At 46.0% G+C, this 19,165-nt stretch overlaps 1 pseudogene; it reads left to right on the top strand.

The window, feature by feature from the left end:
- Positions 1–11,123: 11,123 nt before the first annotated feature.
- Positions 11,124–11,598, top strand: LOC138929805 (small ribosomal subunit protein uS12-like; annotated as a pseudogene).
- Positions 11,599–19,165: the final 7,567 nt, after the last annotated feature.

The following is a 19,165-nucleotide window of genomic DNA, read 5'->3' as shown; positions in this document are numbered from 1 at the left end:
TCTACCGCTTACTGTTGGCTTCCATTGTGAAGTCCCGCCTTGCAGCAAAAACCAGAAATGTGATTCTTTTCCTGGTAGGAACTTCACCATGAACTCTGTAACCCCTTTCACCAACCCACTGGCGAGGCTCAACTTCGTGCTGTGGCCCCAGGTGTCCACAGCTGCAAAATCCCCTTGTTCCGGGGTCCAGGTACAGAGTCCCCCAGTGCACTGACATCACCTTTTCCTCAGAGACAAGACGGAAGAAAACCACAGAGAGGTGAGCCCTGGTTGTGACAGCTGTATTCACTGCTCAGGGTGGCCGTTAGTATCATGTTTCTTTGCCTCTTCCACGCCTAGATAAACTGGTAGAAATGGAGATGAGGAGCCACCAAATATAAATATGGGTGGTCTAGTTTCTGAAATAAATGGAAGGTCGTATTGAGGGGTGACTCCTGTGCCTATTTATATTTTTAACCAAACAAGAGAAGGGGATTTTTTTCTGTGTGTGGGTTTTCTTAATTTTCCTCTGGAAAAACTCTATAAAGTTTGTATGAAAATGCTTTCTGGTCTGCAGTTTCCTCTCCAAACTTCTCCACAGCCAGTCTGTGTATCTTCTCTTTATCTATAGATCTATGTCTATCAGGTTTGAAACATAAGTTCTTGCAAAGTCCAGAATATCTCCTTGCACAATTAGGATCTATTCTGGAGCAGAAGGTAAAGGGCACTTACTCCTGTGTAGAGATTTAAAGTCTCCCTCCTGCCTCTGCTCCTCCCATCTTATCAAGGTGTTTAGACCCCAGGTCCCATTGCCCTGAGCGCTCACAGCTGAGTAACCACCCCAGCCAAGCCAGTAGGGTGCAGGGAAGGCCACCTCATGCTCCTTCTTCAAGGAGGCCCATGAGTTCCCAAGCGGACAGGGCATCGAGTGGCCTTCAGGTACATGCAAAGTGTAGGACGTGACAGCCACACAGTTCTGAGTAAATAGCAAGAGCTTTCACGTGCCTCGGGCCTGTGATCCCCCTGTCCATGTCATACCTGTTGGCCAAAACAGAGAAACCCAAGTAGAAAGTGGAAAACGAAAAGCTAAGTCCAAGTGAGACAAGTGATCGGCACCTGGTCATGAAGTATTTGCATACTAAAGGCTCAGGGCAGGCATCTGCCAACCAGACCTGGTGGCCCAACCACGCTAACGCATGCCATGCTGTAGCAAAATTAGAAAAGCGAGCAGACACGAGGAAGAGGCAAGGTGGATGCAGCCAAGCCTCGGAGCTCGGGGAGGAGGGCCCGGAGCTCCGGGAGGAGGGCCCGGTTGGGTCTCGGCCGCCATTTATACCCCTCAGGCGGGTGTCCTCGGCAGGGAACAACCTGGTGGTTTGCAGGCTTGTGCTGCGAGGGCTCCTCTCCCTGACTCTTCCACTTGGTCTCTGCTTCAGCCCTCAGAGCTGCCCCCCCACACCTATCACACTGGGGGCACTGACTGGACAGGAGTGTGTCCCATCAAGCCCACCACTTGCCTGGGGGTGTGCTCAAGCTCACCGTTGCGGGAATCTCGCCTGAGCAGACGAAGAGAGGAGAGCAGGGGCCAGCCTGGTAGCAACTGTGAGGACTGAGACGTACAATGAGGGGCTGGCGCCCGCCGGACCTCGGTTGTTGGAGACTTGGTTTCCTGAGCCAAACGAAGAGAGTGAGGCCAGTCCTGAGGAAGCCCCTGCTTCCTGAGGGCGTCTTAGGAGCCAACAACTCCAGCAGCGATCAGCCTCACCTCTGAGGTGACTTTGAGGAGAAAGGACAGTGAGGAGCAGGGGGCGGGGCTGGGGGTGGGGGGAGGACAGGGGAGAATAATAATAACAGAAGCAGTAACAATATTAAGAGCAATCAACAATCAACACATACGTACATGGTAACTACCATGACCCAGGCACTGCTTTAAGCACTTATTTGTATTAAGCCATATAATTTTCATAACAATCCTGTGAGGTAGTGTGGTGTTTATAAAATATGGCTGCAAATTGTTTTACACTCTTCCCTTCAAAAAGTGGAACCTAATTCTCCTCCCCTTGCCTGTAAGTTGGACTCACTTTTTGCTTAATGAATGGATGTAGCAGAAGTGATACTACTCTACCAGTGAGGTCATTAAAAGCATGTGACCTCTGTCTTGCTCTCTCTCTGGCATCACTTGCTCTAGGGGGAAAGCAACCACCATGGTGTAAGGACGCTCAAGCAGCCCACATCCAGCACCACCGTGTCAGCCAGGTGAGAGAGTCACTTTGGAAACAGCACTTCCAGCCCCAGCTGAACCTTCGGGTAACTATGGCCCTGGCCCCTATCTGACCAAACCTCTAGAAAAACCTTATGGCGGAGTCACCCAGATAAGCTGCTACTGAATCCCTGAACCATAGAAACTGAGAGATAATACATGTTCATTGTTGTTCTAAGCCACTAACTTTGGGGAAAATTTGTTTCATATTATAACAAAGATAATGAATGCAAGTGGGTACTTTTAAAAGCCCATTTTACAGATGTGGAAACAGAAGCCTAGAGAAGTAATGGAATTTGCCTAAGGTCCTCATAAGTATGGTCTGAAACCAGCCCGTCTGGCTCCAGATTCCCAGATTCCATGTTCAGCACCCTGCGGTGAGCCTGCCAAGACTTGAAACCATGAGAAAACAGAAGCTTGCCCAGGAGGCGGGGCCCAGTAGCCTCAGCGGTGGTTTCTCTGCTGATGCTCCTGGTCCTGCCCATTTTATCAGCTGGCTGTAGGCCTCCTGTCTGAACTGGGAGTTACCAGGAGCCTTTTCAATACATTTCCTTTCTGCTTGAATTGGCCAGAATTAATTCCTATTGCTGTCGCCAAGACAGCTAACCTTGGAAGATCTGCCCTCCCCAAACCTTGTTGTTTAAAGGTGGTCTTTACTTTAATGGCAACCGGATTGCCTCTAAGATAGGACCTTAAACTCACAAAAGGGAATTTGGTGATCACCTGGCTCCATTCTTCCAAGGAAAAGCTGCAATTACAAATTTTTGTACTCAGAAAAGCAATTCAGATAAGGTCCATTTCTACATAAATGGCAGCTTTTCTCTGTGGCCCCCTCTCCCTGAGGAGCCGCACTGGCTCGTCTAGGAAGGAAAGTGGTCCACTTAACACACACTGATGGTTCCATCCTTACCACATGCCAGGCACCAGACCAGGCTCTAGAAATGTGAAGATGGGGGGGTGGATGATACCATCACAATCCCAAAAGAGCCTTCTGCAACCCAAGACGTGGCTTTATTGAAATTCTGTGTATCCCAAGGAGACCGTTGGCCAAGGTCTTACACAGTGTATTGCAAGATTCCTCTTGCATCACTTTTTTTAAAAAAACTTATTTATTCCTTCTATGTTTCTGATTACAAAACAGTAAGATCTGGAAAATATAAGAAATAATTCAGAGAAAATAAACATAAACAAATATAAGAAATAACTCAGAGATAACCCTGTGAAGTGTTGCTGGGTAGCTTTCCAGCATTTTTTCTATGCATCTGAGGCTGGCTGTAGGCATACAGTACTTTACACATTGGGGGTCAGGGTACACCCATGAATTGGTGATATGCATTTTTAAAATTTCCTGGAACATTATCTTCCTGCTTTGTATTTCAGTTCCCCCAATGCACATGGCTGCCCCATGATGCACCTCTTCCTGCTGAGACCTTGGCTGCAGGTGGGGGAAACACCCAACCACACATACCCTCCAGCAATGGCTCTCAGACATCCATCCTTGCTTCCCTTTCCACTGGTCCAAAGTGAAACAAGAAAAATATAGGCCACGTAGTTTTTCACTGGGGGTTTCCCTGGTAGTTCAATGGTAAAGAATCCACCTGCCAATGCAGGAGACTCCGGTTGGATCCCTGGGTTGGGAAAATCCCCTGGAGAAAGAAATGGTAACCCGTTCTAGTATTCTTGCCTGGTAAATCCCATAGACAGAAGAGCCTAACAGGCTATAGTCCATAGGATTACAAAAGAGCCAGACATGACTTAGCAACTAAACAAGTTTTCCTCAAAGCTAAATATTTCCACTTTTAATTGTAAAATTATGTTCTGCTCAGTTTTATGCTAAGCTTCTTTTTCTTTCAGGACAAAGTATCTTTAGAAGAAAAAATCCTATGTAAAAAGGTTGACCTATGTAAAAATCCTATGAGGACTTCCCTGATGGTCCAGCAGTTAAGAATCTTCCTGCCAGTGCAGGGGACACGATGGGTTCGAGCCCTGGTTGGGGAAGATTCTACATGCCTCAGGACCACTAAGTCTGTGCACCGCATCTACTGAGCCCACACTCTAGAGGCCGACCGGGCCCGGGTGAGAAACCACTGCAACATGAAGCCTGCACACAGCAACTAGAGTAGCCCCCAGCTACCACAACTAGAGAAAGCTTGCATACAGCAGTGGAGACCCAGCACAGTCAAAAATACATAAATAAATGCATTTTTAAAATGGACTAAATATTTAAAATCACTTACTTCTTCCTTTGAAGAAAAAATACAAAAACAAAAACCTGTGAGACTTGTTAAGATTTATAATAGAAAATATTATCCTGACCTGGAGAACCCCAGGGACGGCGGACCCTGGTGGGCTGCCGTCTCTGGGGTCACACAGAGTCAGACACGACTGAAGTGACTTAGCAGCAGCAGTGAGGTCCCAAAGACCAAGAACTTCTGCTCCAGGCCTCCAGGAAAACTCAGTCTAGGCTCAGCAGCCCAGACCATGACAACAAAAAGGATGTGTGAATTTGTATAAGAAAAGACCTCCACATTAAAAACCCTCTCGTGTTCAGGCTCTGACCTCCTCCTAAGGACAGTTATCCAGGGCAGGTAGTGTAGTCTCTCATTCTACACTTGAGGCAGTGGAAGGCCCCAGCAGGGCAAGGGGAGAGGGTCCAGCTTCCATGGCTGGTTAGGCCCAACGGAGCAGACCCAGGTTCCCGACTGCCATCCCAGTGACCTTGGACGGGTTCTTAGATGGGCTCTTCTTGGAGCCACAGAAGTTTTGAGGTGACACCAGGTCCCACGCAGAGTGGAGATAGGCAGATGCAGTATCGAACTTGATGGAATAGTCTGGAATTCCTCTCCAGGAACCACGAAGTTACAACCCACTTAAGTGTCCAGAAACCCAGGCCTGGGGGTTTCTGCCACTGCTGGGAAGGTGCAGACTCTGGGGAATCTAGGCACAAGCAGCCACAAGCCCAGCAATGAAGGTTGTCAGGAAATGCCTGGTCATACAGGTGGCAGCCTCCCAGGCTGGATGTTGGTTCTGAGGCTGATGGGTAGCCTTTCAGGAAGAGCTCCAGGGGGTAATAAAAGGGGCTCCCCAGAGCCTAGGCAGCTGGTTTACGGGGCATACTATAATGGACAAGGTGCTGGATCCACCCAAGAGCCCAGTTCAGGAGCTGCCTGCCCTCGGGCACAGCCATCACCTTCTGGAGCCTCAGCTTCTTGTCTCACAAAGGAAAATATTAAACAAAATAAATTCTAGAAACCTAGCTGCCAGCTAGGGTCTGGTGGCAGAGCTGGGGAATACTTTTAAAGCTGCTCCACACTGCCCCCTCGTGGTATCTGACTATGGCCCCTCAAAGCTCAGGTGTCCATCCATCCATCAATCCATCTTTTCTTCTTTCCATTCGAAAACACTAACAGGCACTCCACCAGTCACTGAGGATGCCATAGCAAATGATATATAGTCCCTGTCTTAAGTATGTGGGGAACTCACAAAACATAGATAAAATATGGGACCGACCCCTGGGTGAATGTCATGGAGATAGGTGGGGCTAGTAGCGGGCCCTCCCGGGAGACTCAAGCAGGATGCACATAGGAGCTGGTGGGTCACTCAACAGACAAGCACCGAGGACAGAAATGGATCGGGGTGGAGGGCGAGGCAAGTACACAAATATCACCCAAGCGGGAAGGCAGACGTGGAAGAGTCGAGGAACATGCCCCTCAGTCCCCACCCAGCGTTTCACCCCCCTTTATCCAGAACTGTGGGTTCTTAACAGACTCAGTCACCTGAAGTGTGGAGCAGGGACTGATCTGGGGCGTTGACCTTAGTTTGCTTTCTGGGCTTTTCTAAAGGAGACACTAACTAGAGTAGTTCCTCAACTCTCTCCCCCGGCACAGGGTTCCATCTGGGGTAAGATCCAATGCTTAAAAAAAAGACTTCCGTCTTGGTAGCTGAATTCATCTCTGAGGCTGCTTTAATGGACGCTTGCTTCTGTAGAGGGAAACCAGAACTGAGTCCTGAGGGGAGAGGATGTGACAAGTCACAGCCCAGTGACGATACAGGAGATGCATTAGGAGAAAGTGCTGTCCCTGGGGGCCTGGTGTGTCTCTGAGGAGCATATCCTGTCTTCATTGCAGAGAGTGGGGGGATTAGACAGCCCTGGGTCCACATCTGAGGTGGGGAGCGGGGAGTAATAACGACCTGAAGGAACAGAACCACAAGGAGAAGTGGGGACCAGGTAGTACTTGGAGCTGTGGTCTGAATTCAGTCAAATGAGGAGACTGGGCTCCTGCTGTGGGCAGGGGCTTGAATGACGGATCTTTGGATTTTTAAGGATGAAGACACTGTGGAAAAGAGACCTGGAGACAGATCTTATGCCTATTTCACACATGTATATGCATGTGCATATATATACACACACACTACCAAATGCTGTTGGGGGGTATATACCTACCTGATAACTGCCCTTTTGAACCCGATCCTGTAATTGGAAAATTTCCTGCATTGTGGGTCCTGCCTCCCCAAGGTCAGAGGCTGATACCGGCTTTCTCAGCTCCCTTGCAGCAAGACTGTATCCTAGGTTTAGCCCAATCAGACACCCCATGACTGACTTGGCCTCCAGGAGAGGACATGAGGAAGCTGGGGCTGCAGAGAATTCATTCTGGGGTGAGGGTTTAGGGCACTGTGGTGGGGGTTCCAGCCCAGTGACCAGCACCAACAATGGGAGCTGAGCATGACATCTGTCCAGACTGGGAAGTCTCCAAAACCGGTTCTCTGGACCCACTTCAGAGATCTTGTGAGCTACATTAATGCCTTTTCGGTTTAATCTGGCAGAGTAGGTTTGTATGTGAATTTTGCTCCTCCTGTACTAAGCTTTATTCCTTAATCTCAGAGCCCTCTGACCTGGCTTCATCAGAGTCCCAGCTCTCTGGGAAAATGCTCAGCCTTACCTGAGCGCTGGCTGAGTGCAGGCCCCAAGTCCTTCCTGTCTATAACCACTGCAGGAACAAGGCTGTAAGTCCTCGCCAACTTTCTCTTAGTTTACTTTCCCTCTCTCCAAGTTGTGTTGCAAAATCAGCCAGTTCTGTCTTGCCAACCACGTCACCTCCACTTTTTCTTTCTCTCTTGAAACTTCTGCTATTTCTAACAATTGCCAACAGAAAGTTTTTCCAGGGCCTGGCGTCACCTGGCATTGAAGGGGACCCTGAGGGAGTAAGGGTGTGTGTGAGTGCATGAGAAGGGAGGTCGGGGTGGGGCTAGCTACCAGAGAATTAAGAAAGAGAAGCTCCTGGTTGAAGTTGCTGACACAGTACCTTCTCTTTCCTCAGAACTTAGGAATCTATTCTCTATACTTTTATGCATGGAGCAGTCTCTTTCCTTCTTTTGGGGATGGTGGTGAGGAGCTGAGATTTCTGAATTCAGTCTTTTCTAAATTGTTAAAAAATCATAGCTTTCACTGACAAGCACATGATATGATTGACTCATGTTAATCTCAGAAAATCCCTTGTGGGAGGTGAGCAGCACTTTACTATTTGTGTCTCCATCTTATAGCTAAGAAAACTGAGACTGGGACTTCCCCGGTGGTCCAGGGGTTGAGAATCCGCCTGCCAGTGCAGGGGACACAGGTTTGATCCCTGCTCCGGAAAGATCCCACATGCCATGCAACAGCTAAGCCCATGTACCGCAATTACTGCAACAAGAAAAGGCACTGCAATCAGAAACTCACGAATCACAACTAGAGAAACAGCAATGAAGACCCAACATAGCCAAAAATAAATAAATACATTAAAATTTTTTTAAAAAAGAAAAGAGAACTGAGACCAGAGAATATACTGTCAGGAGTCTTGGTTGGAAATTCAACTCAAAATTAAACAAACAAAAAGAAGAAGGAGGAAGAGGAGGGTAAAGGTTGCAGGGTGGGGTGTGGTGGCAAAGAGAAGGGAAAAGCTGTGTTCTGATTCAGGTAAGCAGAAAGGCCAGTGGATCCAGCTTTAGGCACACAGGATCCAGGGACCCAAACAACGTATTTGGGTGTCTGTCAGCCTCCTGACTGTCTTCTCTGAACTGGCCGTGTTTCAGGCTCATCCCCTCTGGGAGCACAGAGGCCACAGTAGCTCTTGCCCACTTCCTACAAATTCAAAAACTCTTTTCTAACACTTTGGGCAGAATTCCCCACGATGGCTCTCATTGGCTGGGTTGAGGTCATGTGCCCACCCCTGCAATTGGGACCAAGTCTGAGAAAGGGCAGGTTTCACAGAGGAAAGTCAGAATGGTGAGACCAGAGATGGGCAGGGACTCTGGGTAGGCTAAAGCCATAGAGGTAGAGGGGTCCACAGTGGTAACATGGAAAGCAGATGTGCCCATTCACTCCAAAGCGAGACCACGTGACTGAAACTGTAGGAGAGACTCCAGCAGAGAACAAGCTGGCCCCACTGATGCACAGGCAGTAATACGTTTTTGTGTGACTTTGGCATCTAAAGTCCAGGAACGGACCAGCAGGTCTGTGCTTGAGTGCTGGTTTCATCCTAACGAGCTGGGTTGACCTTGCAGATTTATCCACTTCAGTTCAGTTCTGTTGTTCAGTTGTGTCTGACCCACTGTGACCCCATGGACTACAGCACACCAGGCCTCCCTGTCCATCACCAACTCCTGGAGTTTACTCAAACTCATGTCCACTGAGTCAGTGATGCCATCCAACCATCTCATCCTCTGCCATCCCCTTCTCCTCCTGCCTTTTATCTTTCCCAGCATCAGGGTCTTTTCAAATGAGTCAGTTCTTCACATCAGGTGGCCAAAGTATTGGAGTTTCAGCTTCAGCATCAGTCCTTCCAATGAATATTCAGGACTGATTTCCTTTAGGATGAACTAGTTGGATCTCCTTGCAGTCCAAGGGACTCTCAAGAGTCTTCTCCAACATCATTGTTCAAAAGCATCAGTTCTTCGGAGCTCAGCTTTCTTTATAGTCTAACTCTCACATCCATACATGACTACTGAAAAAACCATAGCTTTGACTAGATAGACCTTTGTTGGCAAAGTAATGTCTCTGCTTTTAATATGCTGTCTAGGTTGGTCATAGCTTTTATTCCAAGGAGCAAGCATCTATTAATTTCATGGCTGCAGTCACCATCTACAGTGATTTTGGAGCCCAGAAAAATAAAGTCTGTCACTGTTACCAGTTTCCCCATCTATTCACCATGAAGTGATGGGACCAGATGCCATGATCTTAGTTTTCTGAATGTTGAGTTTTAAGCCAACTTTTTCTTTTTTTTTTAAGCCAACTTTTTCACTCTCCTCTTTCACTTTCATTAAGAGGCCCTTTAGTTCCTCTTCACTTCCTGCCATAAGGGTGGTGTCATGTGCATATCTGAGGTTTATTGATATTTCTCCCGGCAATCTTGATTCCAGCTTGTGCTTCTTCCAGCCCAGCGTTTCTCATGATGTACTCTGCATAGAAGTTAAATAAGCAGGGTGACAATATACAGCCTTGATGTACTCCTTTCCCGATTTGGAACTGGTCTGTTGTTCCATGTCCAGTTCTAACTGTTGCTTCCTGACCTGCATACAGATTTCTCAGGAGACAGGTCAGGTGGTCTGGTATTCTCATCTTTTTAAGAATTTTCTATAGTTTGTTGTGATCCACATAGTAAAAGGCTTTGGCATAGTCAATAGAGCAGATGTTTTTCTGGAACTCTCTTGCTTTTTCCATGATCCAGCGGATGTTGGTAATTTGATCTCTGGTTCCTTTGCCTTTTCTAAAACCAGCTTGAACATCTGGAAGTTCACGGTTCATGTATTATTGAAGCCTGGCTTGGAGAATTTTGAGCATTACTTTACTAGTGTGTGAGATGAGTACAATTATGTGGTAGTTTGAACATTCTTTGGCATTGCTTTTCTTAGGGATTGGAATGAAAACTGACTTTTTCCAGTCCTGTGGCCACTGCTGAGTTTTCCAAATTTGCTGGCATATTGAGTGCAGCACTTTCACAGCATCATCTTTTAGGATTTGAAAAAGCCCAACTGGAATTCCATCACCTCCACTAGCTTTGTTTGTAGTGATGCTTCATAAGGCCCACTTGACTTCGCATTCCAGGATGTCTGGCTCCAAGTGAGTGATCACACCATCGTGATCATCTGGGTCATGAAGATCTTTTTTGTATAGTTCTTCTGTGTAGCCCTTGGTATCTCTAATTTTCTTAAAAAGATGTCTAGTTTTTCCCATTCTATTGTTTTCCTCTATTTCTTTGCATTGATCACTGAGGAAGGCTTTCTTACTTAGACCCTCACTTTTCTCATTTACAAAACAGAAATAATAATACCTGTCCAATCTCCCTCATTGAATTGTTGTAGAAATGAAATTCAGTTCAGTTCAGTTGCTCAGTCACGTACGACTCTTTGCGACCCCATGAATCACAGCACGCCAGCCCTCCCTGTCCATCACCATCTCCTGGAGTTCACTCAAACTCACGTCCATCGAGTCCGTGATGCCATCCAGCCATCTCATCCTCTGTCGTCCCCTTCTCCTCCTGCCCCAATCCCTCCCAGCATCAGAGTCTTTTCCAATGAGTCAACTCTTCGCATGAGGTGGCCAAAGTACTGGAGTTTCAGCTTTAGCATCATTCCTTCCAAAGAATACCCAGGACTGATCTCCTTTAGAATGGACTGGTTGGATCTCCTTGCAGTCCAAGGGACTCTCAAGAGTCTTCTCCAACACCACAGTTCAAAATGTCAGACCTTGAATTAAAAAGGACTTTGAAGAGTCAAATATAAGGTATTATATTATTCATATGTTTACCTTCTATTTGGTTTGTTGAAACTAGCTTAAAATCCTCTATATTTTCCTAATTCCCTTCTTGATCTTTTAAAAAATTCATTACAAAAGTAATACATACTCTCTCTTTCGCTCAGGCCCATGGCGCCGGCAGGATGGGCAAGTGTTGCGGTCTTCGTACTGCCAGGAAGCTCCATAGCCACCGACGAGACCAGAAGTGGCATGATAAGTAGTACAAGAAAGCCCATCTGGGCACAGCCCTGAAGGCCAACCCTTTTGGCGGCGCTTCTAAAAATAGGAGTTGAAGCCAAACAGCCAAATTCTGCCATCAGGAAGTATGTCAGGGTTCAGCTAATAAAGAATGGCAAAAAAAATCACTGCTTTTGAACCCAGTGATTGCTTGAATTTTATTGAGGAAAATGATGAAGTTCTGGTTGCCGGATTTGGTCGCAAAGATCATGCTGTTGGTGACATTCCTGGAGTCTGCTTTAAGGTTGTCAAAGTAGCCAATGTCTCTCTTTTGGCTTTCTACAAAGGCGAGAAGGAAAGACCAAGATCATAAATTTTGATGATGAAAGCACGATAGTAATAAATTTTCCTATACCAAAAAATAATAATACATACTATAAACAATTTTAAAAATACAAAGAAGAAAAAATTTTTAAAAAGAAAAAATCCTATAATCCCCCTCATCCTCAAAAAATTACTATTGACATTTGGTATTACTTCTTTCTTGTCCCTTTTTCTGTGTGTATGGATACAGTATGGCTTTTTGTAATAAAGGTGGCACATATAATACAGTTTTAAAACCTACTCTTTTCCTATAAATAATGTTGTGAACATTTTACATGACATTAAATAGTTTTGCATAACATCAGTTTAATGGCAGAATGGCCTTTCATTATTCAACAAAACCTTTATTGTTAGACATTTGGATTGTCTCATTTTTCCCTGCTAACAAAAATACTGCAATTACAGGGACTTGCCTGGTAGTCCAGTGATTAACACTGCCTCCCAATGCAAGGGACGTCGGTTCGATTCATGGTTGGTGGACAGACTGCAGGGCTGTGGGGCAACTAAGCCTGTGTGCTAAAACTAGAGAGCTGCCCAAACTGCAACTACTGAGTCCGTGCATTCTTGAGCCTAAGCTCCACAACAAGAGAAGCCCAGGTGCAGAAACAATCAAAACAAAATCTATATGGCATATTCTGATAACTTGGACTGCAAAGAGATCCAACCAGTCCATCCTAAGGGAGATCAGTCATGGGTGTTCATTGGAAGGACTGATGTTGAAGCTCCAATACTTCGGCCACCTGATGCAAAGAGCTGACTCATTTGAAAAGACCTTGATGCTGGGAAAGATTGAGGGCAGGAAGAGAAGGAGACGACAGAGGATGAGATGGTTGGATGGCATCACCAACTCAATGGACATGAGTTTGGGTGAACTCCGGGAGTTGGTGATAGACAGGGAGGCCTGGTGTGCTATGGTTCATGGGGTCACAACGACTGAGTGATTGAACTGAACTGAATAACTATTTGTCCATACTCATGGCTATTTCCTTAGAATATTTTCTAGATATGGAATTTCTGGGTCAAATATTTTGCAAAACTCTAAGACTTTTGGCATCTATTGCATACCCAGAAAGTCTGCACCAAATTGTACTCCTGTGAGCGGAAGATACATGTCCATTCCTGTATCAGCTATTTTAGCTGATGTTATCATGTTTTTAAAATTCTTACAACTTTGATATCCTTTTCCCTTTTCAATTTAGACTCATGATTCCTTCCTCTTCATCACTTTCTGCTAGTGGAGCCTCTGTCTCCTTCCTGCCTCTAGGTGCCAAAGAGTTCTGAGCCTAAGCAGCTGAGGAAAAATCTATAAAGTGTGCAGAGGCAGGAGTCAGAAGACCAAAGTCCACACTCCAGGCCCACATTTAGAAGCTGTGTGACTTTTGGTCAGTCACTTAATTTCACTGAGTGACAGTGTCCGTGTCTGTTACATAGAGATCTACGCTTGACCCTGGTTTGCCTGCCTTCTGGGCTGTGAAAAAGCACACGAGAAGCGGAGCACACACACATGTGGGATGCTTCATACATGCTCACTTAGCTTTGTCCACGGTAACAACCAGTCTCCTAAATGTCCTCAAGGAAGGATGCTTCCTGGTATTTATCCCCTTGCATGCAGAAACTCTCCTTGAATCTATGCTGGTCCTGTATCCAATTTTTAAGTAGCAGGATACAGAGGAGGTGACACTGTGTGACTTTCAAGGCTGGACCTTCTGACTTAAACTATAGGAGAGATTCCAACACAGAAAAAACCTTGATGGCCTCATGACAGGTAGTAATACATTTTTGTTTTATGAAGCTAGGTTTGGGGCTGTATTGTTACACTGTAATGAATGAGCAAAACACCCATCAAATTTTCTTCTAGTACCTGAATCTGGGAGTGAGTTTAAAGCTTAATCGTGAAAAGTTGTTGTCTTTGGAACCAGACAGCCTGGTTCTCAATTTTTTGCCACCACCCTCTTAGCAGCTCCATGATATTGAGTCAATTATTAAACTCTCTGAGCCTTACTATACCAATCGGTGAAATGGGTATAATAGTACCTGTCTCACAGTGCTGGTAAGATCAAATTAGACAATGTGCATAAAGCCTTTAGCACAACATCGGGCACGTAGTCCTCAATACATTTCAACTCTCGCAGCTGTCAGCCCCCTACCCTTCTTCTCTGAACTGGCTCTGTCTCAGGCAGCTCATCTACTCATGGGAGCACCGAAGTCATAGTGGCTCTTGCCTACTTCCTACAAACTCAGAAAAATCTTTTCTGATTAAGTGCCTCATTTATTTGGCTCCTTTAATTAAAGTTATTAAAAAGTATGCATCAAACTACCCTAAATTTTTTTTACCTCCTGCTTCATTCATTATCACTCTGACACCCTCTGGGCATGGAGATGCCGAGTCTTGGAGATGTAGTTTTGGTTAAAATGCCAAAGCCAGACTTAAGATATTCTAAGTGGATTTCCAAAAGTGAGTTTCCTTAGAGAAATGTTTCATATACACTGATGTCACTGATCAAATATTTACCTGATTTATGGCCACATTCTTGAAGTTTACTATATGGTCTCTTTTTGCTCCCATGTTTACTTAAAGGTTGAATCATACTTCTTGTTCCTCAATGGCTCTACTAAAAATTCTAAAGAGTCAGGCATTTCTTAAAGACAGTCATTAAAGACAGTCATATGACTGAAATCACTGTTTCCAATGGACCCTCATTCAATTGCTCCAAAAACGTCTGTTGAGCACCTGCTTTGTGCCAGACCCTGCCTAGGCACCAGAGATGGAAAGGGAAGACAATCTCTGGGTCTTAAGAAGTTTATTGGGGGGTGGCATGGATGAAGGGAGAGAGTGACAGGCAAAGGGAAAATGATTATAATATTGAGAGGAAAAGGCTGTGGAAGAGGGTGATGTAGGAATCATGGAAGCTCAGAGAACATTTCCTGCCTTATCTTTAACCAGGGTTCCTGGCCTGCTGAGGGCATGAGATCGTGGGTGAGATGGAGGGACAGGCTTCCACCCAGGAGCCATTCCCCAGCCACTTCTTCTCCAACATCTAGGGGTGGCCAATGAGACAAGAGGGAAGGGGGCAGAGCACAACCTTTAAAAAAATTACACTGCCATTGAGGACACGACATAAACTGGTTAAAACTGATTAGGCCTGAGATGGAAGATGATGTGACTTCCAACAACCCTTAAGCCTCATTATACGCATATTGTAATACACTGGCCTATGCTAATAACATGCCCACAGGAGCCAGGACAGGTCCCAGGCCAACCAGAAAAGGCGAAAAAGTGGGCAGTGGCCCAGTTCTGGAAATTCCTGCCCCTTCTCCAAAATAATTGGAATAATCTTCCCACTCATTAGCCTATGAAATTAAGCAGCCCATAAAAACTAACCACCCCCGGTACCCACCACCCTCGAACCTCCTACCCCCACACTCTCACCTCCCCAGGTGGCCCACACTTGATGACGGGTGTTCCCCCAGGGCTCCTCTTCCCTCCTGAAAGGACCGCATTCTGCCTAAGGAACATGTGTCTCTCTCAGTGAGCCTGCTTTCCCTTTACTCTGGCTTGCTTGTGAATTCTGTCCTGTGCCAAACCAAGGACACTCACTTGGCACCTGTTCCAGAAACTCACCCAAAACCTGAGAACGACCGTCCTCTCCAGCCACGTTTTCCTGTAACCGCTTTACAGAGGATGTTAACAAGACTACTTCTTACCTGTCACGTTGCCTCGCTGAATTCTTTCCCATGTGGAGACGTAAAGAACCTGAGCTTCACCAAGTCCCGAGACTAGTTGCATAGTTTCGATTGAAGCCTATGGGTTCAAGCCCCATTGGAGGTGTGTAGTTTCACCACGTTTGTGTGCGTGCTCAGTCACTCAGTCGTGTTCCACTCTGCAACCCCATGGACTACAGCCTGCCAGGCTCCTCTGTCCATGGGATTCTCCAGGCAAGAATTTTAGAGCAGGTTGCTATTTCCTTCTCCATAGTATCTTCCCCAGCCAGGGATCAAACTTGTGTTTCCTGCATCTCCTGCACTGGCAGGTGTATTCTTCACCACTGAACCACCTGGGAAGCCCACAAGAGGCACACAATCCTAACCTGTTCTTCACATCTGCTTTGCTGGGACCATTCTTGGCAGCCATCTTGCAGGAGGAGGAGCAGTGGAACCAAGATCCGACCAATAGGAATGTGAGCAGAGTGTGTCACTTCCGGTCTGGCACAGTTATGAGATGGTGTGGTAGCTTTCATCACTCTTAACCTGCTTCTTTGACATGGGGGGGCCTCGTGTTCAAGGTACTGTATCCCCGGCCCTCCTAAATTGTGAGATGAGCAAGAAAGAAACCTGTACTGTTAAGCCACAGAGATTTCGGGGCTTCCTTGGTAAGGGAGCCTAGCCTGGCTCATCCTGATACACTGTAATCCGGTTCTAGTCAGTGAGATCCAAGGGAAGTGTACTGTGCAGTTTCAGGATGGCTATTTCCACTTGCAATACATTTCCTTTCACTGAAGAAAAGGAGAGAAACGTATAAGGAGTGCTCATTCATTGCCCTGGCCAGCTGTCGGTTTCTCAGTTTTGCAGAAAAGAAAAAAAAAAGAGTCTCATTAGACTGTGACGCTGGTATTTGCAATATCCATTATGTGAGCATGAGTAGGGGACAGAGGGTTACACAGAGCCTTAAGGTTGTGAAATCGCTGGTCTAAACTAGGATTATTTGATTCCAGACTTCTTTTTTTTTAACAAACAATAAGTGCCCTGATGGTGTCAGGGCTTCTGAACGCACCTGCCCTCATACTAGTTAAGAAGAGAATGAGAAGTGTGGTTATAATGGACAAATAAAATGAACAGTTGTTTGTGGGGGTAGGTGATGTCACTGTCATCTCATCTTCATCCTCATTCACAGTATAATCATTGCTGAAAAATGAAAATGGTCCTGGACAGTATTTCCTTGCCTGTGATGTGCTCTCATGTGCATTTTCTGGCTCAAATGTGATTTACAAGTGGCGGCATAATGTAGGAGGTAACAGTCCTGTCTCTATAGGCACACACACGGGTTCAGATACTAGCTCTGTCAGTCTCTTTGATGCATGACCTTGGACAACCGACAAGCTCTCTAAACCATGGTTTCCTCATCTATATAATGGGACAGTTCTGGAGACTCACAGGTAGTGTCACTGTGAGGAGAAAATGACATGACACAGGAAGTTTATGAGCATATTGTGTGGGACACTAAAAATGCTTAATATACAGGATTCCCTAACAATAGGTTGGAGTTTGATTTGCATGACAGCCTAGGAAGATGGATGGGGCAGGCAGGAACATTCTCATTTTAGAGTGGAGGACGCTGAGTCTTAGAGAGTTGAAATGACTTGCTCGAGGTCAGAAACAGATTTTCATCCCCAATCCAGTGATTCCCATTTCAGGGCCCTTGCCATAGTAACATGTTTCCTTGAAATTGCCAAATATGCTCAATCGTGTCTGACTCTTTGTGGCCCCATAGATTGTAGCATGCCAAGCTCCCCTGTCCATGGGATTTTTCCAGAAATGGAACGAGTTGCCATTTCGCACTCCAGGGGATCTTCCTGACCCAAGGATTGAATCTGTCTCTTGGGTCTCCTACTTTAGCAGGTGGATTATCTACCCCCTAGCGCCACCTGGAAATTGCAAAGAAGCAATACAAAATAAAATTTAAACTCTGAGATGCTTCCTTTTTGATCTCCAATAAACAGAATCCTTCTCTTTAGAAGAGTTATTACTATAGTTATTACTGTATTACGTGCAAATGTGAGTAACTGTTAAGTTTGTACTGGAAATAACATACTCAAAAAAAGTTGTGTTTTTTTAACATTTATTTTTGGCTGTGCTGGGTCTTCATTCATGCGTGGGCTTTTTAGTTGCAGTGAGTGGGGGCTACTATTTGTTGTGGTGTGCAGGCTTCTCCTTGTGGTGACTTCTCTTGTTTAAGGACACAGGCGCTAGGGCGCTCAAGCTTCAGTAATTGTGGCACAGGGGCTTACCTGCCACACAGCATGTGGGATCGAACCTGTGTCTCCTGCCTGGCAGTTGGAGTCTTTACCACTGAGCCACCAGGGAAGCCCTAGAGGTTTTTTCCTAATCCTCTAGTCTCAGTCCCACCCCACCACCACCTATCTCCACTTTATAAAGATTGAAAATACACATCTTCCTAATCTACGCAAGGTGGCATAACTGCTGCTAAGTCACTTCAGTCGTGTCTGACTCTGCGCAACCCCATAGACGGCAGCCCACCAGGCTCCCCCATCCCTGGGATTCTCCAGGCAAGAACACTGGAGTGGGTTGCCATTTCCTTCTCCAATGCATGAAAGTGAAAAGTGAAAGTGAAGTCACTCAGTTGTGTCCAACCCTCAGCGACCCCAGGGACTGCAGCCTTCCAGGCTCTTCCGTCCATGGGATTTCCCAGCCAAGAGTACTGGAGTGGGGTGCCATTGCCTTCTCCGGGTGGCATAACTACCATTCTACAAAATCTGTAAGTCACACAGCAAAGCTGACTTTTTCCTTTCTCCTTCATTAAAACCTTTATTATCTCCTCTGATATCTAACATTCAAAACAGTTTACTTTCTCTATTTTTGTTGCAACATGCCTTTCAACATCAAGTTAATAAGATCTAAATGGACACCTTTCACTGAATCACAATCTGGAGCTACACCTCTGCCCTTTGTCATCACAAAGTAACCACTCTAACATAGGCCATGTTTTCCTTTAAGCAATGTTGAATGATTCACTCTAGACATAAGTCTAGGGACAAACACTGTTAACACTTGACTATTATGTTTCCTTGAACCTAGCTTAGTCATCACCACTTTCATAAAGCCTCTCCTCTCTGACCCGTGGGGTGACCTCTAACAAGGCACTGACCTCACTTGTGCTGTCATTCATTGGTCAGCCTTGATGTCCACCTCGCCTGGGCTCTTCTAGGGTGGTTCCTGCTATACCTGCTCTCCACCTCTAGTGCCTGGCACCACACCTTGTCCATTGCAGATGGATTAAATATTTGCTGAACCAGTGAGGAAACCTGTACTTGGTATATGCCCTAAAAGAGGTGAGACTCCTTCAAGGGCTTCCCCGGTATCTCAGTGGCAAAGAATCTGCCTGCCAATGCAGGAGACGCAGGTTGGATCCCTGGGTTGGGAGGATCCCCTGGAGGAGGAAATGGGAACCCACCCCAGTATGCTTACCTGGGAAATCCCATGGACAGAGGAACTTCACAGGCTATATAGTCCATGGGGTTACAAAGAGTTGGACATGACTCAGCGACTAAATAACAACCTTGGGGCAATTTTTGGGCTTCCCTTGTGGCTCAGATGGTAAAGAATCTGCCTGCAATGCAGGAGACTGGGGTTCAATCCTTCAGTCAGGAAGATCTCTTGGAAGGAAATGGCAACCCACTCCAGTATTCTTGCCTGGACAATTCCATGGACAGAGCAGCCTGGCATGCTACAGTCCGTGGGGTTGCAAAGAATCAGGCATGACTGAGCGACTAACACACACACACACACACACTTATCTGTAATACTTGTTAAACTGCTGTAGTGGAAGATGTGTTGGTCCTTGGGTTAAATCAATACAG

Source organism: Ovis canadensis, chromosome 22, assembly GCF_042477335.2.
Source record: "Ovis canadensis isolate MfBH-ARS-UI-01 breed Bighorn chromosome 22, ARS-UI_OviCan_v2, whole genome shotgun sequence".
In the NCBI taxonomy this organism is placed as follows: domain Eukaryota; kingdom Metazoa; phylum Chordata; class Mammalia; order Artiodactyla; family Bovidae; genus Ovis; species Ovis canadensis.
Note: the sequence above shows the minus strand (reverse complement) of the source record. Positions and strands in the feature narration are given on the sequence as shown.